Raw genomic sequence first — 12,596 nt, forward strand, 5'->3', positions numbered from 1 at the left:
GGCCGCCAACGCTGTGGAGTGACAAGCCTTGCCTGCCTTCTGTCCAAAGTCTTGACTTCCAGAGGTTGTGAACAGAAAAAGTAGTTGTTTTAAGCTGCTAAGCTTTGGGGTAGTTTGTCACACAGCCACAGGTAACAGCTAGGTTATTCCTCTGTCCACTCATTCCTCTGCTCTGTCTTCCGGAATGTTCTGGTCATCATTTGTTAGCTTTCTTGTTTTCTTTGTCCTTTCGATTGTTTTTTGATTCTGTTACTGTTGTTTTAGGAACTCTGGCAGATAAGAGAGAAACACCCACTCTTCTCACCGGGCTTCAGAGAACGACTTTGCCATGTGTCTCCTATCCCATGTCTCCATCTTCAGGGTGGGGTCTGAGTTAGCGTTCCTGCGCGGGAGTGTGTGTGCACGAGACCAGCACGTGGCATTGTTGGGGAAGAGAAGCGTGACCTCTGTGTGAGAACAGTGTCACGCTTACCGTCAGCTACGCCTAGGGACTTTCAAGGTGAGGAGCCGGAGAGAAACATTTCCCTCCCCCCAGTCCTTGACTCCTGCTGTCTGCTCCGCTTTCCTGCTGACACCCGGGGGGCCTCCTTCATGCGTGGACAACTCCCGCGGCTCCATCTCCTCTGTCTGCTTCCTCTCTGGACTGCGAGCGTCAAAGCCAAGCATTTGGGCCCTTTGCTGTCTCTGCTGCTGCCGCTGCCCGCCGTGTACCTCATATTCTGAGCAAAGGGTGCCATTTGTACGGCTTCTCTTCCCGTAGGCGTATGCTGAGTTTGCGTGCACATGTGCACACTTGCAGGAGTGTGCAGTATGTGGCTTGGTTTGCCTTTTGATTTTTGTTCAGGTTTTAGTTCTAGAGGTATTGTTGTGGCCCTTTGGTCTTTATCCTATCGTCTCCTTCATAAACAGGAGTTACAGCCTCCTCAGTGTGGCCCTGAGGGTCCCAGACACATTCTGAGGGTGGCTGGGCTGGGCAGGAGAGTGAGGGGCACCTGGGTCCCTGATAGCTTCACGGAGCAAAAGTGCCTGCTTGGGATGGCCTTGCCTCGGGCAAACAGCCCTTGTCTTAAAGGAGGGTTTCCCAAGTGTCTTACAGCACAGTTCAACACTGCCTCCACTTGCACTGTGTGTGGCTTTGACCTGTACCTGTCCTCCTGGGTCAGAGAACAGATCCTTTGAGTCGATGCTACTGTACTTTTGCCCTGTGTTTATCTGGGTCACCTCCAGCTGACACTGCTACCCCGTCAGTCCAAGTTCAAGTCCGTACGTGTTGAGTGGACACCAGGGTAAGGAGGCTAGCAGCCCCGTCGGGCCACTGTGGGAGGCTGAAGCCTGTGGCCTTTCTCTGGCACAAGGCAGAGTCGGAGAAGGGCCAGGGTGAGGAGCAGGGCCGTGGGAACATGGAGGAGAAAGAGCTCCGACAGGTGTCGTGAGGGAATTGTGGGCATGACTCAGCAGAGGGGGAGGGCTGCGGGGCAAGCGAGTGGATGGACTCGGTGGGGGAAGGGCTGCCTGGGCAGCAGGGGCAGCGGGAGCGTGGTGGGGGGCACAGGAAGCCTGTGTGTGGGGGCAGTGGGAGGGAGCAGCTGGAGAGGAAGTTGAGGCTGCCTCCTGGAGGACACAGACCGCCCAGGTACCAGGCAGTGGACATCATGGAATAGCGCTAACCAGTAACCAGCTTCCATGGGCTTAACCTTCCCTGCAGCCCATCAAGACACACTGCTCCCTGGGAGCAGAGACACTAGAATTCTTCACGTTAGCATGTGAACAAAAAGCAAGTGTTAATATTTAGCTTGTGAAATTCAAAATAGCATTTAGCAGCAAGACAATAGGCTTGGAAGCCAAGTTTCGTCCTAAAAGGAGAACTCTGTGAATTCCTGTAAGAGGCTGCAACAGAGCCCAGAGCCCTGAACCACAGATTTCCACAGCAAAGCCCCAGAGACGCCCCCTCCCCTTGCTTATGTGGGTCTGCAGGCTGGCACTCACGTGGACCAGGGCTGTCCCCTGAGCTGGGGGGCCCCTGCTGTCTGACAGGCGGCTGTGGCCCTCGACTGGGAGCACCTGGACATAAGCAATTTCATGGGGCTTGAGCCAAATGTAACGAGGCCCCCAGGGCAGATCTCAGGTTCGAGGGCTGGGAGATGCCCCACCTGGCACCGCCTCCGGAAAGCAGCCTGAGGCGGGAGGGTTGTCACCTCGGGACCCACGGCCTGGTGGTGGTGGTGGGGTGTTCACCTTCCAGGTGCAGCCTGAGGGCCAGTGGTCAGGGTACAAGGGGCAGAGGTCAGCTGCCACCCCCACTCCCCCCCCCTCACGGCCCCAGTTTGGGCTGTTTTCCACAAATCAGCTACTTTTGTCCGCGTGCCTTTTCTAACGGTGAGCAGCCTAGGGGAGAGTGACAGCGCCGACAATGCATGTGGTTGTGCAGATTGACTTCCCCATGAGTCTAGAAACGCCAGGTGGGGGAGCTTGAGGGGCCTGAGCACGCGTGCTGTCACCGCAAGGCAGGGAAAGGACCCCGCGAGCTGGTGTGGGGACCCCTTCCCGCTCCGCCCACCCTCGCGGCTGTGGGAGAGGGTGGAGTCGGGGAGCAGCCCTTGAAGCCTGCGCAGTTGGAGGACGGGCCGAGTCCCTGGGAGGTTCCGGCTGAGCAGGCTGAGCCCTGAAACCTCTTGGAGACGCCATTGGAGACGGCAGGGTCAACGCTGACTGCGTCACCAGGCTGCTCCGGCACCTGGCAGCGCAATGTCCATCTCACGGGAGGAGGCAGCCACGCTTCCTGCTCACGTCTGAGTGCAGGTGAGGCGCGTGGGCCTCACCTCGCAGGCCGGGGGGCTTCAGACAACCGCAGGGGCCTCCGCGGCTCCATGCGCGTGCACCGGCCTCCCTCTGCTCACCTGATCCCGGCTCTTCCCCGATGGATGCACGCTGCTCTTGGGACAAGAGTCCCGCCTCTGTGCCCTCAACGACCCCCAGTGAAATCTCTTTTTAATGGAAAATGTGAGAGTTCACATCAGGAAACAGTTGGGGGATTTCGCTAAGCTCTCAAATAATCTGGCCTAATGAACATGCTCTTTAGAATTTTTGTTTCCATCCACACTATTTATCTTCTTTCCGTAAGCCCTAAAGGATACAAAAATAGGTTAGGTAACAGAATGGTGATAAATCCCCTTACATAAAGGGGCTATAAAGAGATTGTTTTTAAAGCGCTGGCATTGAGACGTCACCAGAAACCTCCCGGGAAGTCTGCAGAAGCGGTTTTGGGGCTGGCGTGTGATGCGTGAATTCTAACGCTGCTTCCCGCGTCCCATGGAAGGATCACTTTACAGAAGTAAAGCTGGAGATGTTGCATGGCTGTTCCCAACGTGAGCTGATTCTCAGCAGAGGCACACTGAAGTCCCCGTCCCATGTGACCCTTGGGAGGTCTGGGGTGTCTGTGAGGGGAGGCGCCCCTCGCTGGCCGTGCCCTGTGCCCTGGCCACCTCCACCATGGCCTTCCCCTCTGCCTGGACCCAGCATCCTCACGCCTCTGCCTGGCTCGCTTCCCTCTCTCCAGGGAGCTTCCTAATATGGGTCCTTCATTTGGAAACCGGCTCTATCACATAATGTCTGGGGGTCCCATGATAACTCTGCTTTCTGATTTACACGGAATTTTTTTAGTCTTAAAAAAGGGAAAATCTCAGTTAAGATGCTCAAGCTTGAAATACATAAAAAAATGACTGTTACTCAGTAAAGTTAGAGCTTCTTTACTGGTTTTTGTCTGAAGGGCACCGTGGAAATCCAAGTGTTGTGAGGAACAGCTGGTGTCCGGATGGTGGTTAAGTCGGGGCTGACGCCACTTCCCTTGGAAATGAGCAACCCGGGCCGTTGTGCTGGAGTCCTTGCCCATGATGCCACCGCTGCTGGCCGTCTGCCTGCCTCGTTTGTCTCCTGGTCACCGTCGGCTGGGGGACACGGCAGTGCTGCCGTTTTAGGGGAGGGTCCTGGGCTGCGACAGCGCAGGTGAGATAAGCGGTTAGACCCCCCACTGACTACAGAGCTCTTCTTCATCCTGGTGTTCTAATCTCTGAATCGGGAAGGAGCGACACGTCCTTAATTTACATGAACTGTAAGCCCTTTCTGTTCCTCTGTGGAGACGGGAGGGATCAGGGCTTCAGATGGGAGTTGTTGCATGTGGACTTGAGTCCTTGGTAAACGCGATCCCCCAGCACCGCAGAAGCAGCCCTCAGCAGCGTCCCCGGGGAGCAGTGATGGCTGTGCACACCTGGGGTAATTACAGGGTCTTTGCAAAGCGGCTTGGAGGCAGACGCGCCATGTAAGTGCCAAGTAGTCCAGGGTGTCCTGGGAAGAGGGGCAGCAGCCCGACGGCCGCTCCCTGCTTCCATCGGTGTGGGCGAAGTCACCTGTGACACTTCTGTGGGGGACTCTGTCCTCTCACCACAGTGGAGCTAGTTCCTGCCAGGTCGGGGCAGTGCGCGCTGGCAAAGCTTGTGCAGTTTCCAGAGAAAAAAGGCCTGGCGCGTGCTGTTGGTGCGGGAGGCACCCAGTCAGCTTCTGCTGGATTTATCTCACCGTGGGTTTCAGGCCCCTTTACCCTTGTGCTTTGGCTTTTCCCAGCACTAGATGGCGCCACCTCACCATGCAGAAGGCTGGCAGGAGCGGCGCTGAGTCTGATTTTGTGATTAGCCAACAGGGTCTGTAATTGGAGGCCCCGCATTTGGTTCTGTAGGAAATGGCGCCTTTGTATCCTGGGCGTGAGATTGGGGCCTACGGTGTCACTTTATCTCCTCAGGAGGCAAGTTCGCCTTCCTCTGCTCCTGCTGTTGAGAAAGGGCAGGATCCCTGTCGCAGTGGGTGGCGTGGGTAACGGGCTGTGCCGGCACCAGCCCTGCCACCGCTGGCTCTCATGTCACACGGCAGTCAGAGGGCAGCTTGAGAAATGAGGGCGCAGGACCGCCTTCTCCCCAGGAGAACAGGCTCTGGCCCTTCCTTCCCTGACAGCTAATGATGGATGGATTTTCATTAGACACACACACTGGTTTTCTCTTAAAAGTGGGAAGTTCCCATACCGGGCTACAGTGTTCCTTTGCCAGTTAACCAGAGTCTGTCATGATCCAAACTGTGACTGGTTTTGGAGAGAATTGAATGGTGAAACCTTAAAGGAATGTACATGAGCAGTTTCCAGTAGACGAGATTCCTGGCTTCACGGCCAACAGAATCCCCTTTGTGGGGACCCAGAACCCTCCTCACGATTTTCCTGGCTCATGGATGCATGGCTGGGAGCTGCTTGGTGTTTAAAACTTCCAGCAGGGTCCTTTAAAGAGCCCCATGGGGAAGGAAGGCGGTGCCTCCCAGCGTGGAGGCCTCATGGACTGGAAGTTGCAAAGTTCAAGAACTTGGGCCGGCCTCTGGTGAGGGCCTGCAGCAGGTGTGCAGGCTCAGGCTTCTCCTGCTCCCTCGCAGCCACTAACTCAGGGCTCTCCCACCATCATGACCTCATCTAATGTTGACTGCCCACCAAAGACTCCCCTCCAAACACCACTGCTATGATTTTGGAGACTATGTCACACATATGAACTTTGTGAGCCACATTCAAATAGCAGTCTCCATCTCCATCATCTTTATCACTGTCTCCATCATCTCCATCTCCAGCTCATTATCTCCATCTCCATCATCTCTATCTCTCTCCCCATCTCTATCATCTCCATCATCTCTATAATCTCTGTCTCCATCATCTCCATGATCTCCATCTCCATCTCATCATCTCCATCTCCGTCTCCATCATCTCCGTCTCCATCATCTCCATCTCCATCATCTCCATCTCCATCATCTCCATCTCCATCTCCGTCTCCATCATCTCCGTCTCCATCATCTCCATCATCTCCATCTCCATCATCTCCATCATCTCCATCTCCATCATCTCCATCTCCATCCCCATCATCTCCATCTCCATCATCTCCATCCCCATCATCTCCATCTCCATCATCTCCATCATCTCCATCTCCATCATCTCCATCTCCATCATCTCCATCTCCGTCTCCATCATCTCCATCTCCATAATATCCATGATCTCCATCATCTCTGTCTCCATCATCTCCATGATCTCCATTTCCATCTCATCATCTCCATCTGCAACTTCTCCATCTCCAACTTCTCCATCTCCATCATCTCTGTCTCCATCATCTCTGTCATCTCCATCTCCTAATGCTTTATTAAGACAGTCTGTGGCTATGCTCAAAGGAAACAGAAAGGAGAAATTTAGAGCAGAAGTGAGAGAGATTACTCGGGAGAACGGAAGCGACCTGATCCAAGTGGAGGAACCAGCCCGGGGAAATGCTAGCTCTCCAGTCCACAAACCGTGGGCCAGGCTGCTGCCCAGGGCCTGGCCTGCGGTGCTTCCAGTGTTGGAGGGAAACGGAGCTGCATCTGTCAGACATCAGTGTTGCTGTCAGATAGTATGACTTTCCTTTCAGTGACATCATACTTCGCACAGCAGGCTTTCTGGGGCTTGACGGGATAGAGGGGTGCTGTGGACAGTGGGTATGGAATGCGCCAGCAGAGCAAGGCCCCACCTGACCGCAATGGGGGAGGGGTCATGCGGGCCGCAGGTGGCACTTCGGCAGGGACTTCAAAAGGTCAGTGGGAGATCTGACTTCAAGGTGAGATTACTTCGTGTACAACGTTTTTGAAATCTGTGTTTTTCATCATATACGTTTTCAGGAACTTTTTGAACACCTTTGGAACACATTTGTAAGTACTCATGGCTTTTTTTAAAAAGTGTAACTTTTAAGTTTATGTGTACCATGTTTTCAGACGGCCACCACATCCTTTAGGACATAACACTACGTTTTACTAAAAGAAGCCGGTAGGGACTTACTTGGGCCGGGTGGTCATGAAAAGGTTACTGAGATGCGATGACATGGTGCCAGCTTGGAGCATTTGGGAACTTCCGGTCTAACCTGTGCCGGCTGCCTGGCGTTCCCCGAGGGCGGCCGGTGGAGCCTGTGCTCGCGGGGTCTGTGCAGGGAGGCGCCCTCACCTTCCTCCGCGCCCTGCACCCTCGCCCTGCCCATGGCGCAACTGCCCGCGCCTCACTCTGTTTTGCGTGGTCCGTCAGGTACCTCACCTGCTTCAAGGTTAAGGCTAGAGTTAGTTTGTTATATTCGAAAAGCAGAGAGACAGGCACAGAGAGATCTCCCGTGATGGTTCATGTCTTAAATACTTGGAGCAGCCAGGGGTGTACCAGGCCAAGGCTGGGAGCCAGAACTTTTTTTTTTGACAGGCAGAGTGGACAGTGAGAGAGAGACAGAGAGAAAGGTCTTCCTTTGCCGTTGGTTTACCCTCCAATGGCCGCTGCGGCGGGCGTGCTGCTGCAGGCGCATTGGACTGATCCGAAGGCAAGACTTCTCCTGGTCTCCCATGGGGTGCAGGGCCCAAGGACTTCGGCCATCCTCCACTGCACTCCTGGGCCATTGCAGAGAGCTGGGCTGGAAGAGGGGCAACAGGGACAGAATCCGGCACCCCGACCGGGACTAGAACCTGGTGTGCCGGCGCCGCAAGGCGGAGGATTAGCCTAGTGAGCCACGGCGCCGGCCTGGGAGCCAGAACTTAATCCAGCTCTCCCAACTATTCGCGCCATCATCCGCTGCCTCGAAGAGCTGCGTCAGCAGAAAGCTGGGATTAGAGGTGGAGTGGGGCTCGAACCTGGGCACTCTGATCCGAGTCGGGGCATCCTAAGCAGTCTTAACCTCTGTGGCCAAGCGCCCACTCTGGATATTTATTGTTTGTGTTGTTTATTGTGTGTTCTGCTGAGTAGTACAGGTCTGGGCTCGTGCATTACAGACTCAGAGACAGTGCCTGGCACACAGCCCTCTTGGTGATTATTTGTTCATTGTCCTGGGTATCTCGAGCCTGGTAAGTACACGTTTTTATGTATCTTTGTTGTACGAAGTTACACTGAAGAAAGTAACTTAGTAGCTCTTTCTTGCTTGGGATTTTGGGGATTGCTAAGATGGAAGAACCGTTAACTGTCATTTTTGTTGGTGTCACTGTGCTTAAATACGTTCTTGTGTCTTTGCATCATGGCATGAGCTAGTGAATGGGCCAAGGACCCTGTTCCTGCTCTTCCTGGTTCTCCATTCTTTAAGAGGAGTCCTGTGGGGAGCAACTCGGACTAGACTAAGTTACTGGAATTAAGACTTATTCTATGCATCTGCTCTCCCACAATATGGCGCTGGGAGAGGAGAAAACAGCTTCTACGCAGCTGCCTCTTGCCAACTTGAGTGCTGACCTCCAGGAGCTGATCCTGCTCCTGATTGGAGGAGAGCAGCGTACTCGGCGTGTGGGTAGCAGAGTTGGGATTGGTAAAGAGGACTATAAAGGAGGAGAGAGACAACATGCACCAGGAACATCTAAGGGGAACATCTATCTGAAGGAACACCTGTGCAGCCCCCGAGAGAGCTGGCCGGCGGTGTGCCGCTCCCCCGCAGAAGTGGGGAATGTGGCAGGGGGAACCGCCCTTCCACGGAGGTGGAAGGGATGGCAGCCAACCCGGGAAGAACCAGCAGCAAACCCGGGGAGGGCCGAGCAGACAAAAGAACAGCACAGGGTCCTGTGTCGTTCCTCCATGAAGAGGGGGAGCGACATAATGGTGCCGTGACTCGGATATGAAGCCTAGGCAGGACTTAGTGTCGTTCCTCCATGAAGAGGGGGAGCGACATAATGGTGCCGTGACTCGGATAGGGAACTTAGGAGGGAAGAAATGGGAAGAAGTGGGAAAATACCGGAGAGAGAGACTAGCAAAGAGCCTAGGGAAAGCCAGACGAAAAAGGTGCCGGAAGGAGCTATTGAAAGCCTAGGCATAGACTCGGATACGGACTACGGGGGGAAGCTGGGAGAAATCTCTAAGGTCGAAAGCGAAAGTGAAAGCTAGAACAAACAGACTCGGATACGGACTGTGGGGAGAAGCCAGGAGAAATGAGCGAGGAATATTGTTGGAAGAAAACTTAGGGAAATATACCAGGTAGAGAAAAATGTTAGGGAGGATGAAGCCGCGAGTGCAGGCCGAGGCGGAGACGTAAGCCAGCTTGGAATTCTTTAAGTCAGCCCGGGGGGCAAAAGGCGAAAATCTGGAATCAGAGGCAGAGACGTGGGCCGCCAGGTTGGAATCCGTCAGATTAGCCCGGGGAGCGAAAGACGGGAAGCCAAACCATAAGGCGGAGACGCATAAGCTAGGTTGAATTCGCCAGGTTAGCCCGGGGAACTTAGATTGAATACCGGTGGTGGCGGAAACGTAAGCTACACTGTGTGATTCGCGGAAGCCGCCGCGTGCAGAGAGAGCACGGGGTGTGAATAGATAGGGAACGCGGGGCTGGCGTGAAGGCCGTGGTGCGGGCGCGAAGGGCGTGGAGACTGCGGAGCGCGCGAAGCCGAGCCGCGCAGAGCCGGGAGCCCACCGCAGGGCGGGCAACGGGAAGCCGCGCAGATGAGAGAAGCGCGGGCTGAAGCGGCGCAAAGCCGGGAAGCCGCCACGGGGCGGCGAGGCGCTGAGAAGCAGCCTCGGGGCGGGCGCCGGCGGGGCGAGGCGCCGGGAAGCCGCGCAGAGCTGTGAAGCTGCCGCGGGGCTAGGTGCCGAGAAGCAGCCTCGGGGATAAGAGAAACAGAAGTTTAGAAGTAAAATGAGAGAAATAGGAATGCTGGTAGATAGAAGTAAAATAGGAGAGATAGGAATGCCCGGAGATAGAGAAATAGAGAAAAATAAGGCCTCCCCACAACACGGCAATGAGAGAGCTTGGATTCGGTCTGCCTGATTAGTAAGACGATAAGCACCTGCGGGCGGCTAGCAGCTTATGCGCTGCAGGTCACCGAAGACAGGCACGAATTAACATCAGTAAGGCTTCCCCACAATACCGCAATTAGAAGGCTTGGATTCGGTCTGCCTGATTAGGTGATAAGCACCAGCAGGCAGCTCGACCAGAGTATGAGCTGCAGGTCACCGAAGATAGGCACGAATCAACACCAATAAGTCTCCCCACAATACGGCAATGAGAAGGCTTGGATTCGGTTTGCCTGATTGGTAGGGCTTGTAAGCACCTGCAGGCAGTTCTAGCAGAGCAGAGCATGCGCTGCAGGGCACCGAACACAGGCACGCATCAGCGCCTAAAAACCTCCTCACAACATGGCGAAGAGAGGACCCGGATTCGGTTTGCCTGATTGATAGGGCTTGTAAGCACCTGTGGGCAACTCTAGCAAGCAGAACAGAGTGTGTGCCGCGGGGCACCGAAGACAGGCGCGTATCAACGCCAAAAATAAAAAGAAAGGGGGATCTGTGGGGAGCAACTCGGACTAGACTAAGTTACTGGAATTAAGACTTATTCTATGCATCTGCTCTCCCACAATATGGCGCTGGGAGAGGAGAAAACAGCTTCTACGCAGCTGCCTCTTGCCAACTTGAGTGCTGACCTCCAGGAGCTGATCCTGCTCCTGATTGGAGGAGAGCAGCGTACTCGGCGTGTGGGTAGCAGAGTTGGGATTGGTAAAGAGGACTATAAAGGAGGAGAGAGACAACATGCACCAGGAACATCTAAGGGGAACATCTATCTGAAGGAACACCTGTGCAGCCCCCGAGAGAGCCGGCCAGCGGTGTGCCGCTCCCCCGCAGAAGTGGGGAATGTGGCAGGGGGAACCGCCCTTCCACGGAGGTGGAAGGGACGGTAGCCAGCCCGGGAAGAACCAGCAGCAAACCCGGGGAGGGCCGAGCAGACGAAAGAACAGTGCAGGGTCCTGTGTCGTTCCTCCATGAAGAGGGGGAGTGACATAATGGTGCCGTGACTCGGATATGAAGCCTAGGCAGGGTTTAGTGTCGTTCCTCCATGAAGAGGGGGAGCGACAGAGTCCCACGGTTTCCAAGAGCTATGCTTGCTGAATTCCTTTAATTCCATCCATCAGCTCATTCCCTAAATGACTGAAATGGCCAGGGCTGGGCCAGGCTGGAGCCAGGAGTCAGGAACTCCATCCAGCTCTCCCATGTGGGTGGCAGGGGCCTGAGTACTTGGGCCATCTTCTGCTTTCCTAGATGTGTTAGCCCTGGAGCTGGACAGGAAGTGGGACAGCAGGGACTCGAACAGTTTAACCCACTGTGCCACAACACCGGCCCCTAGTCAGTATCTTAAAACCAAGGATAGGGATGGTCATTTTGGCATTAGAGAGAGGGCTCCAGCTCTCCAAGAGAGAGAGCTCCTTCCACAGCTCTCCACAGAACATGCATAGCTCCGTGGTCTTGATAAATCCACTAATTATAAAAGCAAATTATAGAAATTAAAGAAAAATAACAAATATTGATGTAAGGGAATCTACTATTTTTACAGTGAATACATAGTTTATATAAAAAAGAAGAGGGAATGTTATTAGTAAGGAAATTGACCTATGAGAAGACACGTGGAGCTATCCGGGGAGGAGGAGGAGGAGGAAGCCGGATCACGGAGAGGATTCGCGGGGAGGAGTGTGAGCATGTTTTTCTCGAGGCCTCGTGAGCGTCGTAAGTCCATGGAAACAGGAGTTTCTTTTGCTTTGGTGAAAAAGAACTGTGTGGGGCGTCACCCGAGTGCACATTTGCATTTATAAAAAGCTATAAAAATTCCTGTAAAACCTTGTCTTTAACCTCGCTCTCCCACAGGTTTCACTGCCCGGGGGGTCAGCACTGCAGCCACAGGAGCCCACGAGAGGTGGTCACCGAGCAGCGCAGGGCGCAGGCGCTGCAGCGAACGGACGGCACAGAGATGTGGCCTGCGCCCCGTGAGGCCGCGGGGACCGTGTAGCAAACACAGGCACTTGCACGTGGCCAGGCCCCGCCGAGCCGCTCCCAGGCAGCCTCAGTCCAGACGCGGGCTCCTGTCCTGTCTCCAGTTCTCGCGAGGGACCCCCTACTCTTTGGACACCACAGATGGACTCATCTGTAAATGCAAATCCTAGCAGAATGTACAGCCAGTTTTTATGATGTTTCTTATTTTATAGGCTCATAAAAGCAACTTTAATGCTTTATGTTAGGTTGAACCATAAAATGATCCTTTTTGTAGGTCGAGATGGTTGAATATTGGCAATTTTGTGTAATTTGGTCCCATTCTGTTAGTGGGCTCCATAGCTTTGGCTGAAGCCGTGCTAGTGGCGTGATGCCACTGAGACATGAGGTAGTTTCTGACGGGGGGTGGATTCGGGCTTTTGTCTCCGTTTCCACGAGATCTGTGGTCTGGAGAAGGCGGGGTTGGAGGGAGCCACTTGCTCCTCTGCTCCCCGAGACCCAGGTCACCGTTTGGAGAACGTGCGCCTGTGGGCAGGAGGCCTCTGGTCATAAATGCGTTGCACTTCTACTCCCAGAGAAGAACACACGGGATCCTGGCCCGGGACCCTTCGTTCCCCTCGTCCTGGAGGGAGCTGTGAGGCCGTGTCGATGGGTTCCCCCCGGGCCCGCCTGCCTGCAGGATGGGTTTTGCTGACTCCTTATTAATTTTCCAGAGGAGCAGTCCCAGATCTCCACAGCTCCGCCTTGCCCTGTCAGCCGATGACCCCTAAAGGTTCTGGAAAGTTCTGGATAAAGAGGT

The 12,596-nt window shown here is 54.5% G+C and overlaps 1 non-coding gene across 1 annotated transcript; it reads left to right on the forward strand.

Moving 5' to 3' along the window:
- Positions 1-268: 268 nt before the first annotated feature.
- On the forward strand, positions 269-12,596 carry LOC127487802 (uncharacterized). Its single transcript, XR_016235035.1, has 3 exons — positions 269-499; positions 7,817-7,914; positions 11,367-12,596. It is a non-coding gene; the product is annotated as an uncharacterized LOC127487802 (transcript).

Source organism: Oryctolagus cuniculus, chromosome 6 (genome assembly GCF_051225735.1).
Source record: "Oryctolagus cuniculus isolate XC-2025 breed Fujian yellow rabbit chromosome 6, ASM5122573v1, whole genome shotgun sequence".
NCBI classification, from domain to species: domain Eukaryota; kingdom Metazoa; phylum Chordata; class Mammalia; order Lagomorpha; family Leporidae; genus Oryctolagus; species Oryctolagus cuniculus.